This window comes from Furipterus horrens, unplaced genomic scaffold (assembly GCF_987537825.1).
Source record: "Furipterus horrens unplaced genomic scaffold, mFurHor1.1.pri manual_scaffold_6, whole genome shotgun sequence".
In the NCBI taxonomy this organism is placed as follows: Eukaryota; Metazoa; Chordata; class Mammalia; order Chiroptera; family Furipteridae; genus Furipterus; species Furipterus horrens.
The window spans coordinates 74,708,036-74,731,499 of record NW_028327176.1 but is presented as its reverse complement, the minus strand read 5'-3'; the positions used below and the strand labels follow the sequence as shown (position 1 = coordinate 74,731,499).

The following is a 23,464-nucleotide window of genomic DNA, read 5'->3' as shown; positions in this document are numbered from 1 at the left end:
AAAACTGAACAAAAAGTGAACAGGGCTGTATATCAGGCAGAGGGTGCATAAGAGGTATGTTTAAAGGATATTTTTGCATGTATTTTGAGGATTTAAGAAATAACTGCACTTCTGATTCAGGCCTTGTTCCCTTTTCTCCAGATCAATCACTAAGAGTGAACTGAAGACTGTACTTTCAGGGATCATTTCTATAGTTTGTTACTAAGAGTAAACTGGATCAACAAACTTCTACTGTCTACATGTCCCCTGTTATAGTGTCTCCTGGCACCTCTCCAGGCAATAGGAGATGGAATAAAATTAGTTGGTAACAGGTAAGCTCTCCTTGCCAATAATATAGCTGGAGAGGGTAGGAGGAGAAACCCTGTCACATGGATCGATTCCAAAGTTGGTCCTGTAGGTTAGGTCTGCCACCAAAGTGAGATCTTTCCTCCAAATGAGCTTGTTCAAATGGCCCAAGCAAGTGGTTGAATTTCCCTCCCAAATAGGAGTAAGATACAGTGAATGAACAGATTCACTACAGACAAGTTGGTGATTGTTGAAAAGGACCCCAAAGAGCTCTGTACCTTTACTTACCTCGAAAGCTTACAAGGGATCAAGGATGAAGTTTTCAGGACTTAAAAGACCTCTGTACTATCATTCCCGAGTCCAGCAACTACTGGGCACGAACACCCATTTAGAGGCCTGGTGTATCTCTGTGAGATTCCTGTTTCCTCCAATTGAAGGTGGAAGCAGGAAAATAGTTTTCAAAAAGATAAAGATTACTTTTATTTCGTTTTAACCATGGACAGGCCATGTGCATGACAGTACCAGACACACTTCCTGCCATGGGAGATGTTGGTAGGACTTAAGTAGGCAGGATGGTCAAGAGTTCAGTAAGACAGGAAGGAATGAGTATCTGCAAGAGAGGTATAGATTTTGGGTTTGGGGAGGAAGATGAGAGAAGGATTTCATATGTGAGGTAGGATTTGAGCATACTTTCAGAGGAAGAATTTGAATGGGAGGAGAAAGGAGGGGCTCCCAGCAAGAACGGACACTGTTCAGAAGGAAATGCGCAAATGGGCCAGATAGGAAGGTTTAGCGTGGGGCTGCGCTTGGATCTATGGACTGTAGATTTAGGTGATGTGGAGCCAATCATGGTGGGTAAGCATGCAGAACTAAATGGCGAGCGTTCTATTTTAAGATTAACCTCGTAGTAGAGGATATAGAGGTTTAGGAGAGGTGGGTAGGAGACAAGCTTTACGGGAGTTGTTTCTGGCTGAAGAACACCAAAAAATGAGGGAATACACATGGAATTTTCCAGGGAATACCCTTGACAGAGGTAAGGACTGGGGTTGGAGGCAGGTAAAAAAAGCAAATACAGTGAACCCAGCAATCCCTAATAAAAGCAGGTCTCGTCTGGAACCTGGTTTATCTGGTCTTCACAGTGAAATCTGAGGATAGTATAGTCATATTTTGCTGTAAGTAAACATCCAACTTTGAAAAATCTGAACTAATAAACAGGCAAATAAAAGAATGGTTGTCTTCTTAAGAAGGCATTGTAGTGGCATTACTTCACAGACCAAGCCCTCTTAATGCATTTAAAACATGATGTTTAGCCCTGGCCTGGCCTGTGTGTCTCAGTTGGTTGGAGCATCATCCCATAACCGAAAGGTTGTGGATTCAATTTCAGGTCAGGGCACATATGTATGTTGCGGGTTCCATCCCTGGTCAGGGTACATACAGGAGCCAACTGAATAATGTTTCTCTCTCTCTCTCTCTCTCTCTCTCTCTCTCTCTCTCTCTCTCTCTCTCTCTCTCTCTCTCTCTCTGTCTCTCTCTCTCTCTCTCTCCCTCTAAAATCAATAAACGTGTCCTCAGGTAAGGATATTTATCCTGACTGCACACAGAGCTCATCCTTTCATTTGGCCTGTTAAATAAATCAACATTATTAATATTTGGTGGTGACTTTTTGAAATAATCAAACTGAGTTCAGTGTCTACTTCATAAACAAGGCCCCTTTCAATGAAGAATAAAATCCCAACCAGTTGTAATGTAGCAAAATTTTATTAACCATAATGCTTCCCTCTTCCCAAAAGTTCTATCTAGCCTTTTTTTTATTCTCACATACACCTAAAACTAAATTTTAGTCTCTTTCTTACCCAGTAGATGGATGTCTTTGATTTTAGATTTCAGTTGAAAAAAAGAAGCCACTTTGTGGGTGAGAATGAGGAAATGATAAAAGAAAGAGCATGTTATTTACCTTCTCTCCATGAAATCATGGTTTGCCAAAAGAAAAAAAGACCTTTGTGAAATGCAGTAGTTCTCTTCCAAAGGAAATTGAAGGGTCACTCCAAAGATTAATGATTCTGAGATGTTAATTCAGCAGAAAATTTATTTTTAAAGGCTGTGATATATTCTGAGCCAGAGGATTCTGAGTTCAGCTGGGGGACTAATGAAGCATGTATTTTATTTTGTGGAGTTCCTAGCGGTACTGTCAGTCATTTAACATGGGGCCCATTTGCAGGAATTTTAAGATCTGGCTAAAAGTCTGTGCATTCAAACTGTGATATCCTTCCTCCTTGGGAATTTTCCCAGAAAACATTTAGGGAGTAGCTTATTTCTTTAATACTTGAAAGGTTTTATGTGTGAGAATTTATATTATTGGTGTGAATTTTTATTATTAACATATTGCAAAGGTTAAGAAGCATATTTTTCACAGTAGGGCACTTTCCAGTTCCCGTATTGAACACTGTATTTCCTGCCTGGGGGTTGAAAATAAAACAATTCATTGATATCCTAACCAGTTATCATCACAGACTCCAGACAAGGCTTAACTTCTGCTTTAAAAGATGTCTCTCGGTGCACAGCACTTTTTCAGAGTATAGAATAATACCTTGTTTTGCTTTGTCAGGATTAACATTCACTTTGTCACCCAACTGCCTTCCTTCCCTGTTTTTGTCCTCTTTGTCTCCAGTACTTTGCAAGACCTGTGGAAACGTAGTTTTAGCTTCTCTCTTACTAATCAGTGCTATTCTTAGATCATAACCCGATCAACATGCCATCAAAATGTTCATTATTAGGAAATCAAGAGGCAGAAATGAAATGGCCATGGCTTGGGCTCAGACTACAAAATTTCTTTCTGTGGCCAGCTGTTATGTTGACAGTCTTGAGCCTTACAATGAATTCAGCTCGACCATGCTATAAAAAAAAATTCTCCATTAAATTACCTCAAACAGTATATGCAGTGGAATATGCAGGCTTAACTCTGCGCTACCATTTGTCATGATACACTCTTTCATTAGCCGCACCTTCAAAGGGAGATGCCCCTCACTTAGAGGTGGGCCATCACTGTGCACTGTCACAGGGTATATGGGTGCTTCCGAAAGTCAACCATTCCAGAGAATCAGACAGGCTTTGGGGGTTGATCTTAAGCCAGACCAGCAGTTGGTTATAGCCAGTGCAAGAACCCAGGCTTTCATATTACGCTCTTCACCGGCTTATTTCTTCCCCAGCTGGATGGTTTCAGCTCTCCCTCTGGGGTATTTCCCAAACACTTTGACCTCATAAAATATAATGTCTCTAGAATACCTAGACTGGTTAATGATAATTTATTCTGCAGATCGGGGCTGGAGAAACCCCCTTGGGCAGATTAATGGCTGTTCCCTGGACAGGAGGTAAACCTCAATAGGGCAATTATTTGTATCTTCATTTTATATACATTCACTCACCCACACAGAGCTAAGAGCTGGAATGACACATGGGTAAGCTGAGCTCTCACATACACAGGGACAGCCAGAGAATGCAAAGAATGATTTATATGTTGTAATAAGAGAGGATGAGGATGAAGGGGGTTGGGAGAAAGAGAGACACAGAGAGGCAAATGAGGACCAATCAGGCCAAAATGAGACATGATTTGTTGCTATTTTCCTTTCTCGGTGTATTTTTTCCTGGATCTCTTCCTAGCAGTGCTGCTCAGTTACTCCTGTTGTGTGTGCTCATGCATAAATTCAGGTCAAGTACAAAACCCTGATTTCTCTATTCATCAGAGGAATGGGTAATGTTCTTATCAATACGTAACAAGAAATCACAACTAATTTGGCTCATGACCTTATCCTTTTATCATTAACGGCTGAAATGGTGTTTGCCTAGCCATTAATGCATTCAGCTCAGTAAACTAAAGCTGTTTGAAATTTCCACTAATCCTTTCTCATTGAGGGCCTCCCTAGACCAAATCACTTCTGAATAAAACAAGAAAGCAAATGCATGCCCAGGTTCCTAAGATTTTCCAGATCAAACATAATTTACAGGGCTCAGCATTTTAAAATGAGGTTTTGTTTCTTTGAAATTGTAGATCCCAGAGTATTGAAGAATGAATGACCTGTTTACTGAAAATATGAATTGCATGAACTTACCGCATAAAGTGTGCAAGTATCGAGGGCTTTTTTATTTTTTTATTTTTTTCCAATGCAAAAATGAGTCAGTATACAAGAATAAAAGTAGAAAAAATGGTTTAACACCTAGCACAAGGATGCTTCTCAAACGAATCCATCTTTGCTGTTTAATTTACATTTTGAGGGCTCATTAGGATGATGAATGACACGACTGGAGACGAAGGCATGCTTCCTGAACAAAAGGCCGTGCCTGTAGCCTAATAACATTTTATGCCAGCACTTACCTTTGTCAGAAGTGGGTGCTATTTATCCCTATGATTATTTAAAAATCATTTTTATTGTCCTTTGTGCTGTGTCCTCTTCTGGGAATTTTAATTCAGAGTTTGACACCTACTTATTAACTTTGGTGAAGTATGGAGTACAAAGGCCGATACTCTATAAAGAATCTCAACAGCCATGTTTATGTTGCCTGCAGCTGTACACAAATGAGCTCAATTCGGACTCATTCTCATCAGAAATAGAAGGCCTGTCGAATAGTGTGGAACCTCTGCTTCCTTGGCAAAGCCAGCACCCTCCATCTGAACCAAGCAGGACTTATGGAGTCGACAGAAGGGAAATCTTTTCTAATTATGCTCCAGCCCTTATGCGTCAGTATATCATTTCCATCCCCCTCGCCTCCTCCAACTCCTCCTCCCAAACAGCACTCTGTCATCTGTCACCACTGATGTCCCTTCTCTCATTTCTGATCGCCTTGCCTAGCCTACACTCTGACTCCCACACCCTCTCTGTTATTCCACATTGCTTCTTCCTGAGCCATCTGTTTCCCTGGCTGTGGGTTTTCACAGCTCCTCAGTGGGCTAGGTTTCTTTTCAAGGTGGGTAGCACCCCTCTGAAATTGAGTAGGAGTCTGTATATATGATGAGATCCACAAAGGGATTCTCCCTGTGGCACAGCCATGAAAACGAGCCTACGCTGGCTGCCTGGGCAGCAGCCACAGGGCCATTCAGCCCATCACATGGCCTCATCACAAACCTTGCCTGCCACCCGCCACCTCCGAATGCCAGCTAATTTTGCTTATGACTCATTCCAGAGTTTTTCTGTAAAGGGCAAGAGTTTGGTCTTTCCCAAGAGGAAAAACAGCCCTGGTGCTGTGAGTCAGAGCCGCAGAGAGAGCCATGTCCCTGGAGGCGCTCAGTAGGCCCCCGTGGGGCTCTCCCAGGGCATGCCGCATGCTCCTGTCCACTTCAGTATGGTGTACAAATGTCTCATCAGAATTTCACTCCTCAGTCTAGACTCATGCTTGCTTGCTTCAGGTTATCTTTTTCTTTTTTAGCAGGCTGGAAGTAAAACAGCCAGAAACAAAAATTCAAAGATGAATATTTGGAAAGTAATATCCTGGTACTAATTTTAAATCGCTATTATCAAATGATCTTTGCTCATAGTACTTCAGATCGATATTCTCCAGGGAATTCAACTTTGAATTATTGGTCTGGCTTCATTAGCAATTAAATGAACATATAAGTATCTTATCACTTTCATTATTATTTTAAATGATATTAAAAAGGGAAACTATTTCTATTTGGTTTTTAACTACTTTAATATTTTAATTAAAGTTACAGTGATAATTGATGATAATTGATGATAGCTCATACTTGTTAAAAGAGTAGCTACTTTATTCGTTTCCATGGACATTAAGAATAATAAAAAAGGACATAAAAACTTAAGAAGTGAAGACATTAAGATCAGTGTTTCTGTGGTTAGGGCGAGAACACATATGTGGCTGTTAGGCACATTGGCAAGCTCTGATGCCTTGTGAACCTAGCCATGTCTGAAATGATGACTAATTTCTTTTGGGGCCTTTTGCAAAATATAAGAGATCATAAAGAGCAGTCATGTGTGCCCAGTTGATGGAGTAAACTCTCCAAAAGTTCCGAATTACCTTGACTGGGAACCTTTGACATTCTCCTCCCATGAAGCCACCTTTTATGAAGGTTGCTTGCTGTACCTAAGAGAAATGGAGGAAAAGCTGATGTGCACTCTGTAGTTTTTATGTAATACTTCATTAATATTTTTAATATTGTTACATAGACATTTATGGAGCTACTAGGAAGTTGATGAGCATGGCTTAGAAGATATAAGCATGGTCCCTGTTCACAATTTGAATTTAAATAAGCTTGGAGTGGATAGTATACACAGAAATATTCAGCTAAAGGAAATGATTTCAAGAAAGGAATTCTATGAATCTGCAGAACTCATTATGGACTGCGTGGGGAAGTCATTGATTTTTTTTTCTTTTTTCAAAAGCATAAATAATAGGTATCTTTGTTAAAGAATACAGTCTGGAAAACAGTTTTCTAACTGCATGCTCTGTGTTTCCAAAACCATGACCAGCTCTGCAAGTTGCTTCCAGGCCTGTGTTGTTACTTCATTGCTTCTATCTAGCAGACTCCCGGGCTGCCCGTGAGTATAGACTTCATGTGCACAAAGAAAACCTAGCACCTTCTCTGAAGTAACCTAGTTCTGTGGTCCTAGGGTTGTCTAGTTCTCTTTACTTCTGCACACATTTAATTCAGATATTTGAAAGATTTCCCACAGACTTAAAGAATTAAGTTGTGTAAAAAGGATTACAGCTTAAATCTGGATGAAGGATGAAGTGTATTGACTAGGATGCTGTTAAATCAGAGTGAAAAAACAAGACGTTGGCAGGCTTTGGGAATCACCACCCACCCACTCTTTACTTGAGAGACTTCACATTTCCAAATTAAGTGTTTAGTGATAGCTTTCTTACGTAATTAATTGAACTATCTTACATATTTTTAAATTTATACTTATCATTGATTATTTTTAGATTATAGCAATTTTCATAGAAGTATAGTCCCAGAGAACATGAGAATTGGAAGAAATATGTCAGTGCCTACTGACAGAACAGAAATTTTTTTCTTTGTTTTTATTGAAACCTGCTTATTGTAAAATAACATATTAAAGGGAAAAATCATGAGATTTAGAAGGCTCTGAGCATTTAAAACTCCATCATGAATGGGTAAAAACACTTAGCGTGTTCTAAAAACTAGGTGATTATAGCGTGGAATTTTTCTGCCTCTGAAGTACCCCAAAACAAAAATTGATATTAAGTCTGATTACACAGGAAAGAACACTCCATAGCAATAACTGCTTCTCCCAAAAGTTGTAATTTAGCCACTTAAAATTCAATCAAAAGAATTTTGTTCCAAGGTCAAAATGCCCAGCTTTGATTTTTCTTCTCAACTCAAACAAAGCTCACTGTTGACCTGGGAGACTATTGCCATAAAGGTTATGTGAACTTCCTCTTCCAGCTTTCTGTTTTCTCCTATATATTACTATAAAATTGCATTTTATTGGATGTCTCTTTTAACTGTTAGGTACTTTTGCAGCATTTAATGCTAACTCATTCGAGGTTAGCTGACTTTCAGTATCATGTCTGTAGAATTGGAAAACAGTGTTGAGGGTGCGATATGATAATAGTGTGATTTGATTTGACTCATTCATTCAACATGCATTTTGTGCCTTCTAGTCTTTCTTACCACTTTATCCCCAGCACCTAGAATAGTGTCTGGCACACAGTGGGACTCATTGAATATTTGTTGAAGGAAGAATGCAGTCTTCTGTGAATTATATTGTTTTGGAATGGAAGAAAATTAATATCTGCTGTTTAGATGATAGTGTCTAGATTCTGTTTAACAATGTTTATGCATTTGGCAAGCTAAAGTTATAGTTTACTTGTAAACAAACTAGTATATCATGCTTGTAAAATAGTTTTATATTTAATTTAATAACAATATTTTTATAGCATTACAGGAGTAGTCATGCCGGCTTCATGTGTTTTGTGAATATATTATGGCTATAGAATAATGGTCTTTAATAAAGTGCCAATGATCATTTCAGTACACAGGTGTTTCCTTTATCTGAGTGCCAACAATAGTAATGGCTTCTACCACCCATGGGCTCTCAGTACATCTTTCTTTGTGTTTCTAGTTAGCTCCCTTTCTGATTTCTCATAATGGTGGTTCCAACCTGTTAGTACCCTCCACAGCCCCCATCATGGCAGGTGATGGATATTTTCACCTGATGTGCTAAATGCATGCCCCAAACAGAGTTCCTTATCTTCCTCCCACCCTATGTGCCAATGACACACTCCATCTCAATCACACCACTGTTATATCCTAGCTACTCCAATTCGTCTTCCTTTCTTTTGACTCTATAAAATACAAATTTGATTTAAAGTACTTTTCTTACTTAAAGTATTTCAATAAATGCCTATTAAAACCAAGGTTCTCATGGATCATGCGGACAGCAGAAAAGTTGGAGAAAAAGTATTCCAGTCTGATGAACAAAGACCTTAGGATAGAAAATATCTTTATTCTTTAAGACACTGAAAGAAGGCCAATATACCTAGGTCTTAGTGGGCCAAGGTGGAATGATGTTGAGGGTGGGACGAATAATATCATACAGGACCAACTAGCTGTGTTAAAGATTTTGGCTTTTATCCTGTGGAACATAGATGGTTTAAAGCATGGAAATGGCATGATGTGACTCCTCTTTTATAAAGAAGACTCTGGCTGCTATATGAAGAGTAGAGCTGGGCAAGGAGAGAAGCTAGGAAACAGGTTAAAAGAGGCGAGAGGTGATGATACCTTAGGATAAGTGATGGAATTGGAGATGGATCAGAGTATATGGATATAAAATATCTCTTGGAGGTAGAATCAATGTGACTTATTGATGAAGTGGATGTGATAGGAAGGCAGCAAGTGGAATGTAAGGGATCCATGTTCCTTAAGGTGAGAAGGATGAAAGAAGTTTAGTAGAAAAGATCAAGTTCACTTTTAGAAATTTTGAGATTTCTGTTAGGTATTGAAATAGATGTGCTAACTAGGCAGCTGGATAATGAGCCTGGAATTCAACAATAGATCCAGGCTGGAGATACACATTTGGGAGCTAACAGACAAATGATATTTGAAGCCATGGGAGAGCATGGGATGGCCTGGGGAATGAGTATGGCATGAGGAGTGAAGAACTGAGTCTTTGTAATCACCAGGAATATTAAGTGATTGGGGAGGAGCTGGCAAAGGGAGGTGCGAGTCAGGGAGAAACCAGACGTCACTGAAACTGGGAGCAGAGATTATGGTGTCAGTGAAGAAGGGCCCCACTCTGTCATGCTGCTTAGAATGGCAAGGAGGATAAAGATGGAAAAAAACTATTTAATTTGACAATGTGGGGTTCAGATGTGACTTTAGCATGAGCAACTTATGTGGAATGATGGGGCGAAAGCAAGACTGGTCATGTTTAAAGAATAAATGTCAAAGTATGTGCCTGGCAGAGTCTGTCTAGCCAAGCTGTATGTGAATTCCTCTGTGTAATAAATAGTGAGGTCACTAGCTTTCCACAATGTAGTCCTTTTTAGAGTAAAAAAAACTCTCTAATTTATACATTCTCTCACATATTATCATTTAGTCAAAACAAATATGTACTAAGTACCCAATATGCCCAATATCCCTAATGGTGGAAGAGTTTGAATGCCTCCTTCTAAGAGGTCCTCGAGACATCTGAACATTCATTCAGCTGAAAAATATTTAATCAGTGCCTACGATGTTCCAGGCACTGTTTAAGAGAATTGAATATTGGCCTATCTTTGAAGCACCTGGCACATGAATCTTATAACATTAGTGACCAAAAATACAAGGTTTCTACCCTCAATGGTGAATAATTATTTGGAGGAAGATAAATAACTGAAGTAAATAAAACAATTTCAGATACCGATAATTTTACTTAAAAAATAAACCTGGGAATTGATATATAGAGAGTGACTTGGGGTGGGAGTGAGGGAGTGCTTTTAAATAGGGTGGTCAGACAAGGCCTCTGACAGGTGATACCTGCTTTAAGACCTGCCTCTGAGAAGGAGCAGCCCTAGGAAGAGTACAGCTTGGTGAGTGTTTCAGGCCTGAGCACACCAGGACAACAGGCCTCAGGCAGAGCAGATCTGTGCCTGTTCGAGGGTCAGAGAGGAGGAGCATCGACTGGAGTGCTCTGAGCAAGGCAGGAAGCTGGTTCAGGATGAGGCCCAAGAAATCAGCATGGAGCACATTGCCAGTGAGCAGCATCGTTAATATAGAACTGTATTGTCTAAAAATTTCATATAAATTTGTATTTTGCTCCACTATACATATATCTGCCCTAATTTTTTAAAAAAATTATATTATGCCATCAAGGAAAAATAAACTCCAAAATCAGTTTCCTGTCTTGAGGGTTAAAGGGACAGATGTTTGTGCCCTGAGTCTGTCACTTTTTGAAACAACACTGAGCTGCAGTGAGCTGACATGGAGCATCAGCCTCAGGGTCCAAGCAATGTCTCCTCTCCTTCAGTGCCACAGTATTTTGAGAACCCAGACACACATGAAGACATAAATATAAACGTCAGCTCTTTTCTCCAGTTCCTTGAGTGATGTTCAGGCTACTCCTAAGGGGAGCATCACAGAACACTGTGCAGAAGTGGGGGGATGGTATTCTCAGCCACATCCGGGGAGGTTCGGCAATTAGAACTTTATAAAGTGAGACATTTGAGGGAGTCTCTGACCAGTTTTAATGACGTCAGGGAAATAACTAAGAACGTTTTCAGTGGAAATGACTGATAAATGTTCTCCTTTTTATTAAACCACTGAGATGATTATTTTTATTATACCCAACTGAACCAAGGGTCTCAGATGATCCCTGGTCCCCTTTTAGTCATTTTTACGTGGCACTCGTCATAGGCCAGCTTTGTTCTTAGACCTTTACTTGGTTTATTCCATTGAGTCCTCCCAACTACCCTATGGAATATGTCCTACAAATTATCTCCATTTTACAGATAGGAGAAGTGAAGCCTAGAGAGGAGAAGGGAATCTACTAAAAGTAGCAGTTCTTGAAGTATACTCTCTGAAAACCCCAAGACCCTTACATTGGATACATCAGATCAGAGCTATTTTCACAATAATACAAAAATGTTATTTGTCTTTTTTCACTAGGTATAAAAACAATGGAGGGTAAGACTACAGGCACCTTAGCGTGAATGACAGCAGTGCCACCAAATTTTATTAGTCATCATTTTATTCACTACCAGGTACTCATATTTTTAAAAAATTCTTAAGAATTTTTTACTTAAGAATGTCACTGATAAAGAAGCAAAAATTATTAATTCTATTAGATTTCAGCAGCTGAGTACATGTCTTTCTAATACTCCATAAGTGAGACTTCTGCTGCCTACTCGAGGATGATTGTCATGAAAAAGTCACTTAGTGGCACTAAGTAAAATAGGACACTGTCTATAGAATGTCTGAGAGACAAACTATGATTCTCAAACTTGGGTATTTGGCAGACATGTTCTCAAAAGTGAATGAAGTAAATTGTAAAACTTGAGCTATCAAGTAAAAATTAGAGTTTTGGCAAACTTTACATCTGCCACTAGGAGCTTGACAATGAATTTAACTTTAGCACTTAAAGACTTTTTTGATGACACTAGTGGTGATATAAACAAATATGATTTTTTGATTTCCATAATGAAATGAGTTAACATATAGAAAATGTATATAAATCAATTGTGCCAATATTTTCCAAATGACCAATGAACAACATTACATAGTTATGCTTCTGTAAAAGATGGGTGTGCAAAGTGCTAGGGAGACCAATGGATTTTAATGTATTGGAGTTTGAAAAATTCACTGCTGTGATTTCAGAGGTCACATTTATTAATTTATTTATTATTTTAATTTATTTCTAATTTTTTTGCCATTTATAACAAAATATTCACAATCCATATAAGATTACCTGCTTCACAGGGACTTTGTAATTGTTAGGTGCATAGCAGAGGGTCTGGCACATACTAGGCATGCAATCTCAATAAACATTGGCTATTAATATTATCACTAAATGTTTATTTATATCATGACACTGTGTCTTGTTCTGCTGCATTCCTCACTGTATAAGTGAAGAAACTGAGATACAAAAAGGTTAAGTAACTGTTATGTGACAGAGCCAGCATTCAAACTCAGGCAGTCTACTTTCAGAGTCCAGATTTTTAATTCTACTTTATGGAATTTAAACCAATCTGAGGAACAGAGTGTTTTCTTTGTGTAATTGATTATTTTTCAAACACTGGTTGCTAATTTCTTTTCCTGTGAAAGTGTATTGTTTCACTCGTCCCACAACTTGGGAGGGAAGGCCACTGAGCAGTAAAAGAGCTACCCCAGAGGCACAGGAGGCTCCTAGTCACTGAGGGCCAGCGTTGCTCAGGGGTCCTCTCCCTGCTCACTGGGGGCCTGCCAGCCTGTGAACGATGGTTAGGTGGTTACCCACTGCAGAAAGTCATGGGATGCAGTCTGTGTGGGCGGATCACCAGGACTGGTGCAGGTGCTTTGCAGGCCAGCATGCCCATGGTGCCACCCAGCTCACCTTGGCCAGCCTCCTGCATGGTGGGAGAGGGCAAGCGCATCCTTGTGTTCTCCTCCAACTATGGTGAAGTGGAGTCTATGTCCAGGGGAAGTAGGTATAGGAGGCAGATGCAGGCTGGCCAGGCAGCTGGCTGTGATTTCACTGTGGGAGGAGTAATGCTTTTGGATCTGGAGTTTCTGCCCAATCCATGACAGGGCGCCAACCACAGACAGCGGTATTTGCTGCTCCCAGAGGCAGAGGACAACAGAGAAGATGGTCCAGGGGCTGAAGTTGGGAGGAGCTTGAGGGGGTTTCAGAGGCTGGTTGTCTCTATTAAGTCTAAACACTGGTATTGAAGTAAGAGAGACCACCAGGTATGTTCTGAAAACATACTAGCAGATATGCTGAGGAGTCACAAGTGCACAGCCCTGGTGATGGCACCCCCACTAGCTGCTTTGTGCCTGCCACACTTTGGCATGGTGAACTCCATGGTGCACTGTGGAGTTATCTAAACAACCTCTCACTGAACATAAAGATGCCTACTGTCTGAGTTTTCAGGATCAGTGTGAAATTAGCTCACAGAGAACAGAATTTCCACTAGTGACAACATTTTTAAGGCTATATAACAAGCCCCCATCTTCCTATAAAAGTGACCCTCTGGGTCAAGGTTCTGTCATTGTGCTTTGACTTCAGTTGCTGTCTGGCACATCACTGCAGTGGGGGACTATTCAGGGTGACCCAGGGAAGGCTGTCTGACCCTGATGTCCGTTGGAAGAGCACACAGTGGTTGGTTACTCTGCTGGGCTGGAGATAAACTAACACCTTTGAATACTTCTTGTTCAACATTTCTTATTAATCAATAAAGTTTCATGCCAGTTGCAAAACTCCCTCAGGAAAGATGTCATAATTTCTAAGATTATATTAGTGACCTCTTAAACTGTAGAAGTCTATGCAATAAGTAGTCTATCATAGTCATACTGAATTCCCTCCCATCTACCCACTTCCACTCTTCTACATGGGCAGAGTAGCAGCTGGGTACATGTTTATTGAATGGGTACCTTCTTTGTATGGAAGACCCTTGCTGAGATTTTAAAAATACCATAATTTTATCAATTCATTACAAATAAACTCTTTTACTCTTTTCTGGGAAAATTACTAATCTCATCTATTCCAAATCCTGAGCATATGTTAAATTTATAGACTATAACCCTCTTTGTATAGGTTACTGGAGGCCCCACTTCGCTTGGGGTCTATTTGGTGAGCCCCCTAAGCTGACTGGCCAGGCAAGTATGGCAGGGACTACCCAGAAGTCCAGAACTAGGAACCTATATTAAAAATAGGACTGTTAGATATTGGCATAGCTCTTCTTCTTTCCAGAAGGAGATAGCTTTACAGTAGTCCCTCTCTATATTGCGGTTCACTTATTGCAGCCTCACTGTATCACGAGATTTTTAAAAATATTATATTTATCGCGGATTTTTCGCTATATCACAGGATTTTGCAGTACTGTATACCTATGTTGTTAAAGTTACATAGATTTAAGAGTGTAGAATAAATGTAAGGTTCCTACTAGAACATAATACCTGTGATAAGTGAGGGAATACTATACAAAGAGAATATACTGTCCACCCAGAGAATAGTAACTATATCCTCTTTGCCTCTGTTTTGTTCAGAGGGTCATAGGTGAAACTGATTAAAATGCTCAAGAAGCCACAGGTTATCCAAGACAGACTCATATTCTCAGTACTCTTCCCCCATTCCTTATTATCTTGCTGTTTCTGCACAAAACTCCCAATGCCTTTCTAGAACTTTCACAACAAGATAAAAGCCTCTCCCTGAAGTCCTTCCTGCTTCAGGCTATCTCTCCCCTTAGGGCACCACCTGTCAGCTGCCCCTCTTCCCTGCCCTGCTGTCTCCCTTCTGGCCTGACATTGACTTTCAGTAGTCTGCAGCTAATGTTAAATATATTTCAGTTGTTGTGCCCTCTCTGTGAACTAGGAAGACAAAATTAGCATATACAATTAGCTGCTTTAGGATTAAAAGGAAACAAAAGAACTAGATTTTAATTATTTCTCTATTGGTTATTACTACTTGGAACATTGGCTTCTGTAATCTATTTCTGAGGCAGAAAGAAAGTGGGAAATGGGTAGAAATTAGAATACAGGATTTTTTTCTTCATAAGGAAAGAAACCCAGCACACTTTGAGAAGCTGTGAAAGCATTCTTATGATCTGGTAGATCCCATCTGCGCATTTTTCAGTGACAGACTTCAAGTACATGAGCTACAGTCAAAGGACAGGGAGAAAGGAAGGAAGGAAGGAATGGGGGGAAGGGAGGGAAGGCAGGAGGAAGTGGGTGTTAATGAGAGGGCCCCAGCGTGACAGCTGTGGGGAAAGCTAATTTCTCTCCATGTGCCTACCTGTCCCAGGCGCACAATTAGCATGCTCTCACTTCCTGGAGGAAGTCTGGCATTGCGAAGTGTCATCCAGAGTCCACAGTGACCCAGTAGATGCATCTTGAGGTATGAGGTCACTCTGACTCTTGACCCCAGCACTGTCCCATGGAAACCACAGTGAAATTGATGGAAGAGATGGTGAGCCCCTCCTCTCTGTTTTCACTACTGGGTATGGTGAGGATGTGGATGGAAAGAAAGACACCTGCAAATCTCGCTTATCTAGGAAGGTTATCAAATGGCCTTCCCTGGAGGCTTTTAGAGAAAGGGGGCTGCCAGCCACCTTTTTGGAAACACAGGCCCTGGGGACACGTTGTGATGGATTTCCTGACTGCTGGAGGGTTCTTCCAGTCCTGTGATACTATTAAGTTTCCTTGGTCATCACTGTGGTAATTAGTTTTCCACAGGCTGACATAACACACTCTTCTGCCATAATATAACCTGAAACTCCAGTTTCTCTTAGGTTTTTCTCCTGTTATCAGTTTTATTTAAACCCACTATGACAATTTCCCGTCAGTGTTAAGCATATTTGTGAGATACCATGACTATCAGAATTCTTCCTAAAAGGGGATTTGGAGAAGCAAACACTCCTTGTGATATTAGGGAAGTTATTTTGCCAACTTGGGTTTGTTTTACCTTTTAGCCTTCTGTTTCAGTTATTTAGCTCTGTTAAAGTGTCATTGGGAGAACAGTTGCTATCACTTCCATTGAGTATTTTTACATCTTTATTAATTTCTTGGGATTCTCAGTATATGAGCACCACAGTAGAACCCTCCCCCGCCCACTTGATGAGGCAGAGCCCACCTATCAAGGCTGAAAATGTCACATACTTGATCTCCCAGCTTCCCTTGAAATTAGGACTTAGGCCCATAATCCATGCTCTGCCGGTTCAATTCATCCACTCCAGACATTAAATTAGAGGTTAGTGATGTGAGGATGTAGGAATGAATGGAACCCATCTGAGTGAGGATGGGGATGGTGGTGGCCGTTGCCTAGGTACCATTTTCTTATAGCACCATCAGTGCTCACTGATAGTGATGTGAGTTCCTCATTTGCAGCAGAGGTGTCCTTACTAGACCAGCATGGCCATGCACGCTGGGGACTTCTCTGTGTAGGTGGTCTTCAGGCCTAGCTTTGCAGGAGGTCTTGGAGATTCTATGAAAAACCCAGTATCTTCTTTAATAAGTGCCATTTCTATTTAAATTCACCAATGTTGGTTTCTGTTGCTTTTTTTTTTTTTTTTTTAATGATACTTGGCTACAACGTTGTTTTTTTAATTATTTATTTATTTGTTTGTTTATTTATTTATTTTTAGAGGGAGGGGAAAGGAGAAAGAGAGGGAGAGAAACATCACTATGTGGTTGCCTCTCACTCATGCCCCCAACTGGGAACCTGACATGCAACCTAGTCATGTGCCCTGACTGGGAATCGAATGTTGCTTTTTTTTTTTAAATAGTTTATCTTTTATTGTACTTTTTTCATTACCATGTATCCCCCCTTACACCCTCTTCTACCTCCACCCACCAGCCCCCGCAATCACCACACTGATGTCCGTGTCCATGAATCCTTTTTCTTTTTTGTTTGATCCCTCCACCCCCAACTGCCTCTTGCAGAGCTGTTAGGCTGCTCTGTTATCTATGAGTCTGTCTCTGTTTTGCTTGTTAGTTCAGTTTGTTCATTAGATTCCACATATGAGTGAAACCATATGGTATTTGTTTTTCTCTGACTGGCTTATTTCACTCAGCATAATGTTCTCCATTTTCATCCATCCTGTTACAAAGGGTAAAATTTTCTTCTTTTTTACAGCTGGATAGTATTCTGTGTAAATGTACCACAGCTTTTTTATCCACTCACCTACTGATGGACAGTTGAGCTGCTTCCATATCTTGGCTATAGTAAATAATGCTGCAGTGAACAAAGGGGTACTTATGTTCTTTCAGATTGGTGATTTAGGTTTCTTCAGCTAAATTCCCAGAAGTGCAATTGCTGGGCCATAAGGCATATCCATATTTAATTTCTTGAGTTATCTTCATACTGCTTTCCACAGTGGCTGCACCAAAGTGCATTCCCACCAACAGTGCAAAAGGGTTCCTGTTTCTACACATCCTCTCCAGCTCAAGTTGGAAGCTACATTTATTCTTAGACTGGTTGGAAATGGTAAACTTCTCTGAGGTTGGGAGCTTAAGTCATTGATTACCATTCCCAGCCAGTCTAAGACTAAAATATAACTTCCAAGTTTTCCCTTAATATCTTCAGAGACCATGGATTCATGGTCCCCATAAGACAGTTTGTTTCTGGAAAACTCTGAGTATTGGGAAAATTTCCTTTATCTTATAATTCTGCTGACTAGCACAATGCCTGACTCATAGTAAGAGCTTCACAGATAGTATTTGTTGAAAGAATGATTGAACTGTAATGTCTGTCAGTAGCTGTAATTTTGCCCATGGTAGCCTCATAGCATAATTCCAATCTCTTGTCTATGTAGCCCTTCAAAAACAAGAGGGCTTTTGATGTCCTTGTGTTCTCATATCCCCTGAATGACCATTTTTAATGATTTCATGTGTTCCTCTTCTTTGGGCATGTTCTGAATAGATGCATCCAGAACTCAGGACATTTGTTCCATAAATAGAGTTGTCCTCTTCTTTTTTTCTGCATAACTAACCAAATTAATTTGTTGGTCAACTTTGCCTCATTTTTAAAAAATAATTTAAAAAATTTTTAATTACAGCTGACATATATTATTATATTAATTTCAGGTGTACACACCACTGACTAGGCATTATGTAACTTACTAGGTAGTTATACCAATAAATATCACACCCATCTGACACCATACATAATTATTAGAATATTATTGACTATATTCCCTATACTATACTTTGGATCCCCATGACTGTCTCCCAGATGTAATTCCTAAGTCTTTTTTTTTTTTTTAGGTTTTTTCCATATCTTTTTTTCCTTTTTTGTTTTTATTGTTGTTTTATTACAGTTGTCCCATTTTTCCCCTATTGCTCTCCCCTATCCCACCCACCAGTCCCCCCACAGTCAGTTGCCACCCTGTTGTTCATGTGCATGGGTCATTTGTACTAGTTCCTTCCCCTTCTTATTCCCCTTCTGCTCCTTCCCCTCTGGTCACTTTCAGTCTGTTCCTTGTTTACATGCCTCTGGTTGTATTTTGCTCATTTGTTTGTTTTGTTCATTAGGTTCCTCTTATATAGGTGAGATCATATGGTATTTGTTTTTTGCTGCCAGATTTATTTCATTAAGCATAATACTCTCCAGTTCCATCCATGTCGTCACTGAAGGTAGGAGTTCCTTCTTTCTTTCTGCTGCATAGTATTCCATTGGGTAAAAGTACCAGTTTTTTGATCATTCACTGATGGGCACTTAGGCTGTTCCAGCATTTGGCTGTTGTAAATACCGCTGCTATGAACATAGGGGTGCATAGGTTTTTCTGAATTGGTATTTCAGGATTCTTTGGGTATAATCCCAGCAGTGGAATCACTGAATCAAAAGGCAGTTTCATTTTTAGTTTTTTGAGGATATTCCATACTGTGTTCCACAGTGGCTGCACCAGTCTGCATTCCCACCAACAGTTCACTGTGGTTCCCTTTTCTCCACATCCTCGCCAGCACTTGTTGTTTGTTGATTTGCTTTTGATGGCTATTCTGAGTGGTGTGAGGTGGTATCTCATTGTGGTTTTAATTTGCATCTCTCTGATGGCTAGTGATATTGACCATTCTCTCACATGTCCACAGGCTCTCTGTATGTCCTCCTTGGAGAATTGTCTCTTCAGGTCCTTTGCCCATTCTTTAATTGGATTGTCTGTCTTCCTGGTTTTGAGTTGTATAAGTTCTTCATATATTTTGGAGATCAATCCCTTGTCTGAGGTATCATTGGCAAATATGTTTTTCCATATGGTTGATTCCCTTTTCACCTTGCTGATGTTTTCTTTTGCTGAGCAGAAACTCTTTAGTTTGATGTGGCTCCATTTGTTTATTCTTTTCTTTATTTCCCTTGCCCTAGGAGATGTATCAGTGAAAATGTTGCTGTGTGGTAATTCCTAAGTCTTATACAGGTAAAGCTCCTTAGCTATAAGTCATAGGTTTTTAGAGTTGTATCTTCGGGCCTAAATATAATTCTCATGTATGTCTATTAAATTCTGTTTTGTTGGTATGTCCCATCCAGCTTATTGAGAGCTTTCTGAATCTAATTCTTTCATCAATCATGAACTATATGAGGCTAAAATAAGCAGTTTGACAACAAGGACTTTCCATGCTCATATAAATAATTCTGTGCTTTACTCTAACACTGTCTATTTCCATAGTTCATTGCTCATGGGCCAGAGCTGCCCACTTTTTGTCTTTGAGGCTTCCAAAGAGTTTGTTCCAAGAAGCTCTCCCCTTTCTGCTAGCTAGGACTGTCTGCTGTTGTTGTTTTCCCCAGCACATGGTGGCTGGGCCATAGCTATTGAAGCTGTGCCATTGTGCCCTGAGAGCATTTCATCCACACATACAGCTTCTGTTCACTTCTGTTCAGCATCTCATGTAGCTGTTGCTTAACTGTCTGGTTTCTATCCAACTTCCACATGTTCTCAGCAGTGTGGACTCATCAGATATTGTTGCAGTGTTGTCAGATAGACTCTGTTTAAGAATCTGTTTTCTTTCTTTCTTTTTTTTTATTTTTTTATTTTGGTTTTTCAATTACAGTTGTCCCCTTCTCCCCTAATTTCTCTCCCCCACCCAACCCACCCCCTCTCCCGCAATCATATCCCTCCCTGTTGTCCATGTCCATGAGTCTTTTATACAGGTTCTTTGCTTTCTTTCTTTAAATATATTTTCTCGATTGTGCTATTAAAGTTGTCCCAATTTTTCCCCCTTTGCCCCCCTCCACTTGCTATCCCCCCCATTCCTTCCAGCAATCACCCCTCCCCCCTTAGTTTATGTCCATGGGCCATGCATGTAATTTTTTGGCTATTCCATTTCCTATACTGTTTATAACATCCCTCTGTCTATTTTTCACCTACCAATTTGTACTACTTATTCCCTGCACCATTTTCTCCATTCTCTGGCTTCTCCCTCCCAGCTGATAACCCTTCAAACAATCTCCATGTCTGTTTCTATTCTGCTTGTTTGTTTTTTAGATTCAATTGTTGATGTGAATTTATTGCCATTTTCTTTTTCTTTTCTTCTTTTATTGTTATTCTATTACAGTCCATTTTCTATTGAATGCTTAAGAAGGTGCTTAGGGGATACTACTTAAAATGCCTAAGAGGCAATATGTGACATCTATGTCTCCTCTATGTCTTCAGCTGCAAAGAAAGCATGACTCTGCCCTTTTGTTTGATTTGTAGTTTTGTGGGGCCTTAATGGTGCCGAACTCTATCACTCTCCCAAAGACCATATCAGCTCTTACTTAATATTGTATGTTCAGGGAACACTTTTAGTTGTGAAACAGAATTTAGACAAGGCTTGCAGCTCTCTTTCCTTGGTGAAGCCCTTTGGTTGCTTGCAAGATTCCCTGGCATTGGTTCACATGCTAACTTCAGGCTTGTCATTGCTAAGTGTAGGTGCCTTCCCAGAAGAGTGGTCATAGTATCTGGCAAGTGGGCTTTATTCAGAGCAGGCAGCCTTTGAACAGTTGGTCATATGACTGATTGCATGGTTGGTCATACGGACTTTTCATGACTTTTTGTAACCTATTAACTTAAGAGACTCTCCCAAAGGACTAGATGCATAGTATTACCAGTCAAAAGAAAAGAAAAGAGATTTAACAAAATGGAAGCCATCATGAAACTCTGCTTTATTCTGGACCCAGTAGAGACAGTATTTGTTCAGACATTTTTGCCACTCCTGGCCTCATCATCATGGAAAAGACTAGGTAGACTTTTAAAGACATGTGTGGACCTTTATTAGCAGACAAACTTATCAAGACCCCAGAATCCAAGGTCTGGCAGTGATATTAGACACCCTTGATCATATCTCTGTTTTTTGTCTGTGTTATACAGCAACCATTAGCTTCCTAGCATCGAAAAGCTATATAAACTGTAATTCTCCAAGGTCATAACAGATGAGATTAGGAAGTAGATAATCTAGTCAGATGCTGCCAGTTGTAGTGAACTGTCTGTCAGAACCACAGTAACAACTAGTTTCCTTGGCTTCACTCAGAAAAAAGATTCTGTGGAATTGAAGTAGCAAGTACATAGTTTATATCTACTTCACATTCCTATAACTTTGATGGCTTAGAAGGGCCTCATAATATCTTTTTGTTTTTATATGTCATCCCCAACATGGAGAGTTTGCTTTACCATTGTGAAAGAAAGAACTTCTTTTTTGCATGTGGATTTTGAATGAAAATTGATCATGAGCCTATTGTGTTATTTCAGCTGATGCTCCTATCCTAATCTGTCTCAGAGCTGCTTGGTTAATGTGCTTTCAGCTGATTCACACACTCCTGTCACACTCGTCCCTGTAACTTCTGGAGGTAACCTTGATGAAAAAGGGACTGTTGTATGGACCATTTAAATAATATTTTTGTGTCCTGGGATCAAAGCATAACATATATGAATAGTTAATTTTTGAAAGTGTTCTCTATAACACTGCATGTAAAAAATATATAAACCAGTAGAGAAATCCAAGTATTTTTCATTGTCTCTGAGTCATGCTTATATTTACTTAAGATACTTTATTTGGTGGCTAATGGATTAGGGTTGAGGTTATGTGAACTCTTTTCTGAATTTCTTTTAAAAGAGGAGACAAAATAAATAGAGTAGTCTGACTCTGATGTTTGTATAGTTTAAATCAGTCATCATCTGATTTCATGGCCCATGAGAAAGTAGTATATTTACACTGAAATAGTTATCTTCATAGCACCAAAGTATTATTTTTACCCTGAGATATTTATCCTTTCGGCACAAGATAAATTTTTACGGGTTTTTTTTTTTTTTTTTTTTTTTTTTTTTTGTCTGAAATAGGCAATGCAGAGCTCCTTGGTGAATGACAAAAACATCCACCTTTAAAAAAGCTTACTTCTTTTCAACCTCTGTTATTACCTGCAAAAATTAGTGGCCATAGGAAATGAATAGTGGAATTCTTTATTGAGCAAGTTGGGTGATTAGTTTTGAATTTTTGTGGTTCCATTTCTTTTGCAAGAAAAACATCTATTAAGATATTGTGTTTTATTGAGTGCTTCCATTTAAAACCATATTTATTTTAATAAAAAATATTTGTAATATTAGTTTGCCAAAACAGCATCATTAGATTTTAGGGCTGATTGGAATGCAGATTAGTGTAGAGTGACCAAAGCAGTCTTTTGAATTGCCATCATAACTGTTTAAAAGAAGAAGTACAGAAAACGGGAACTTTTTGATATCTGGCACTAGATTTTAATTTAGAAAACTGAATAACTTTAATTGGAGCCTCATTCAGTTTCTTTTGTGCTGCCTTTGCTTTTAGCATACTAACACATCATACAGATTAAAAAGATCCCTTTTATATTTGTAGAATATTAATTGTTTTTTACTCAGCTCTTACACAGGTTAAAGCATAAGAAATGAGATGAGACTATGGGAATTCCCTGCTGAAGTAATTCAGGCTAGTGTCAGAACCACAGAGTGGGGCATTGGGACGGACTTAATGATGCTAATGTTGTCCATAAACGTAACTGTAGACATTGAAGAAATAGTTGAAGGCATTTTGAGGGGGGTAGAGGAAGCCTTCCAAAACTAAGCAGTGAAGAAAAAAAATGGCCATTTTGGAGAACAGAACATCTTTCAAAATCTATGACAGTCCTCAGTTGAGAACAGGAGAGCCTAAAAAAATGTAGCAAATGGAGAGTGTTAAGAAAATAGGTTGTAAAGAATTTATGAGCAACTTATAATGTTTCATTTAAAACAGTAAAGAAGTAGGTAATAAAAAATAAAGAAAAGTAAGGAAATAACAAGCACAACATTTGAGATAGAGAAGGCACGTTGATGACATAGTAAGGAGCCCAGTGGATCCAAAAATTTATTGTTATAAGTCTGCCTCTTCAGCTGTTTGGGGACACAAATATCCATTTTACTGTTATTCCTTAAAATGTACATATATATTATGGATATCCTTTTGTATTTATGATATATTTTGAAATAAAACATTTAATAAAACAGAAAGGGGAAGTGGTTAATAAAAAGACACCCAACTAAAGATTGATAACGGTGCCAAGGATAG

At 39.4% G+C, this 23,464-nt stretch overlaps 1 protein-coding gene and 1 pseudogene across 1 annotated transcript in view; both read left to right on the top strand.

Annotated features, from left to right (window-relative positions):
• AFF3 (ALF transcription elongation factor 3) overlaps positions 1-23,464 on the top strand; it is a 588,477-nt gene that overhangs the window by 243,772 nt on the left and 321,241 nt on the right. The window lies entirely within an intron of this gene.
• On the top strand, positions 164-243 carry LOC150006531 (small nucleolar RNA U3; annotated as a pseudogene).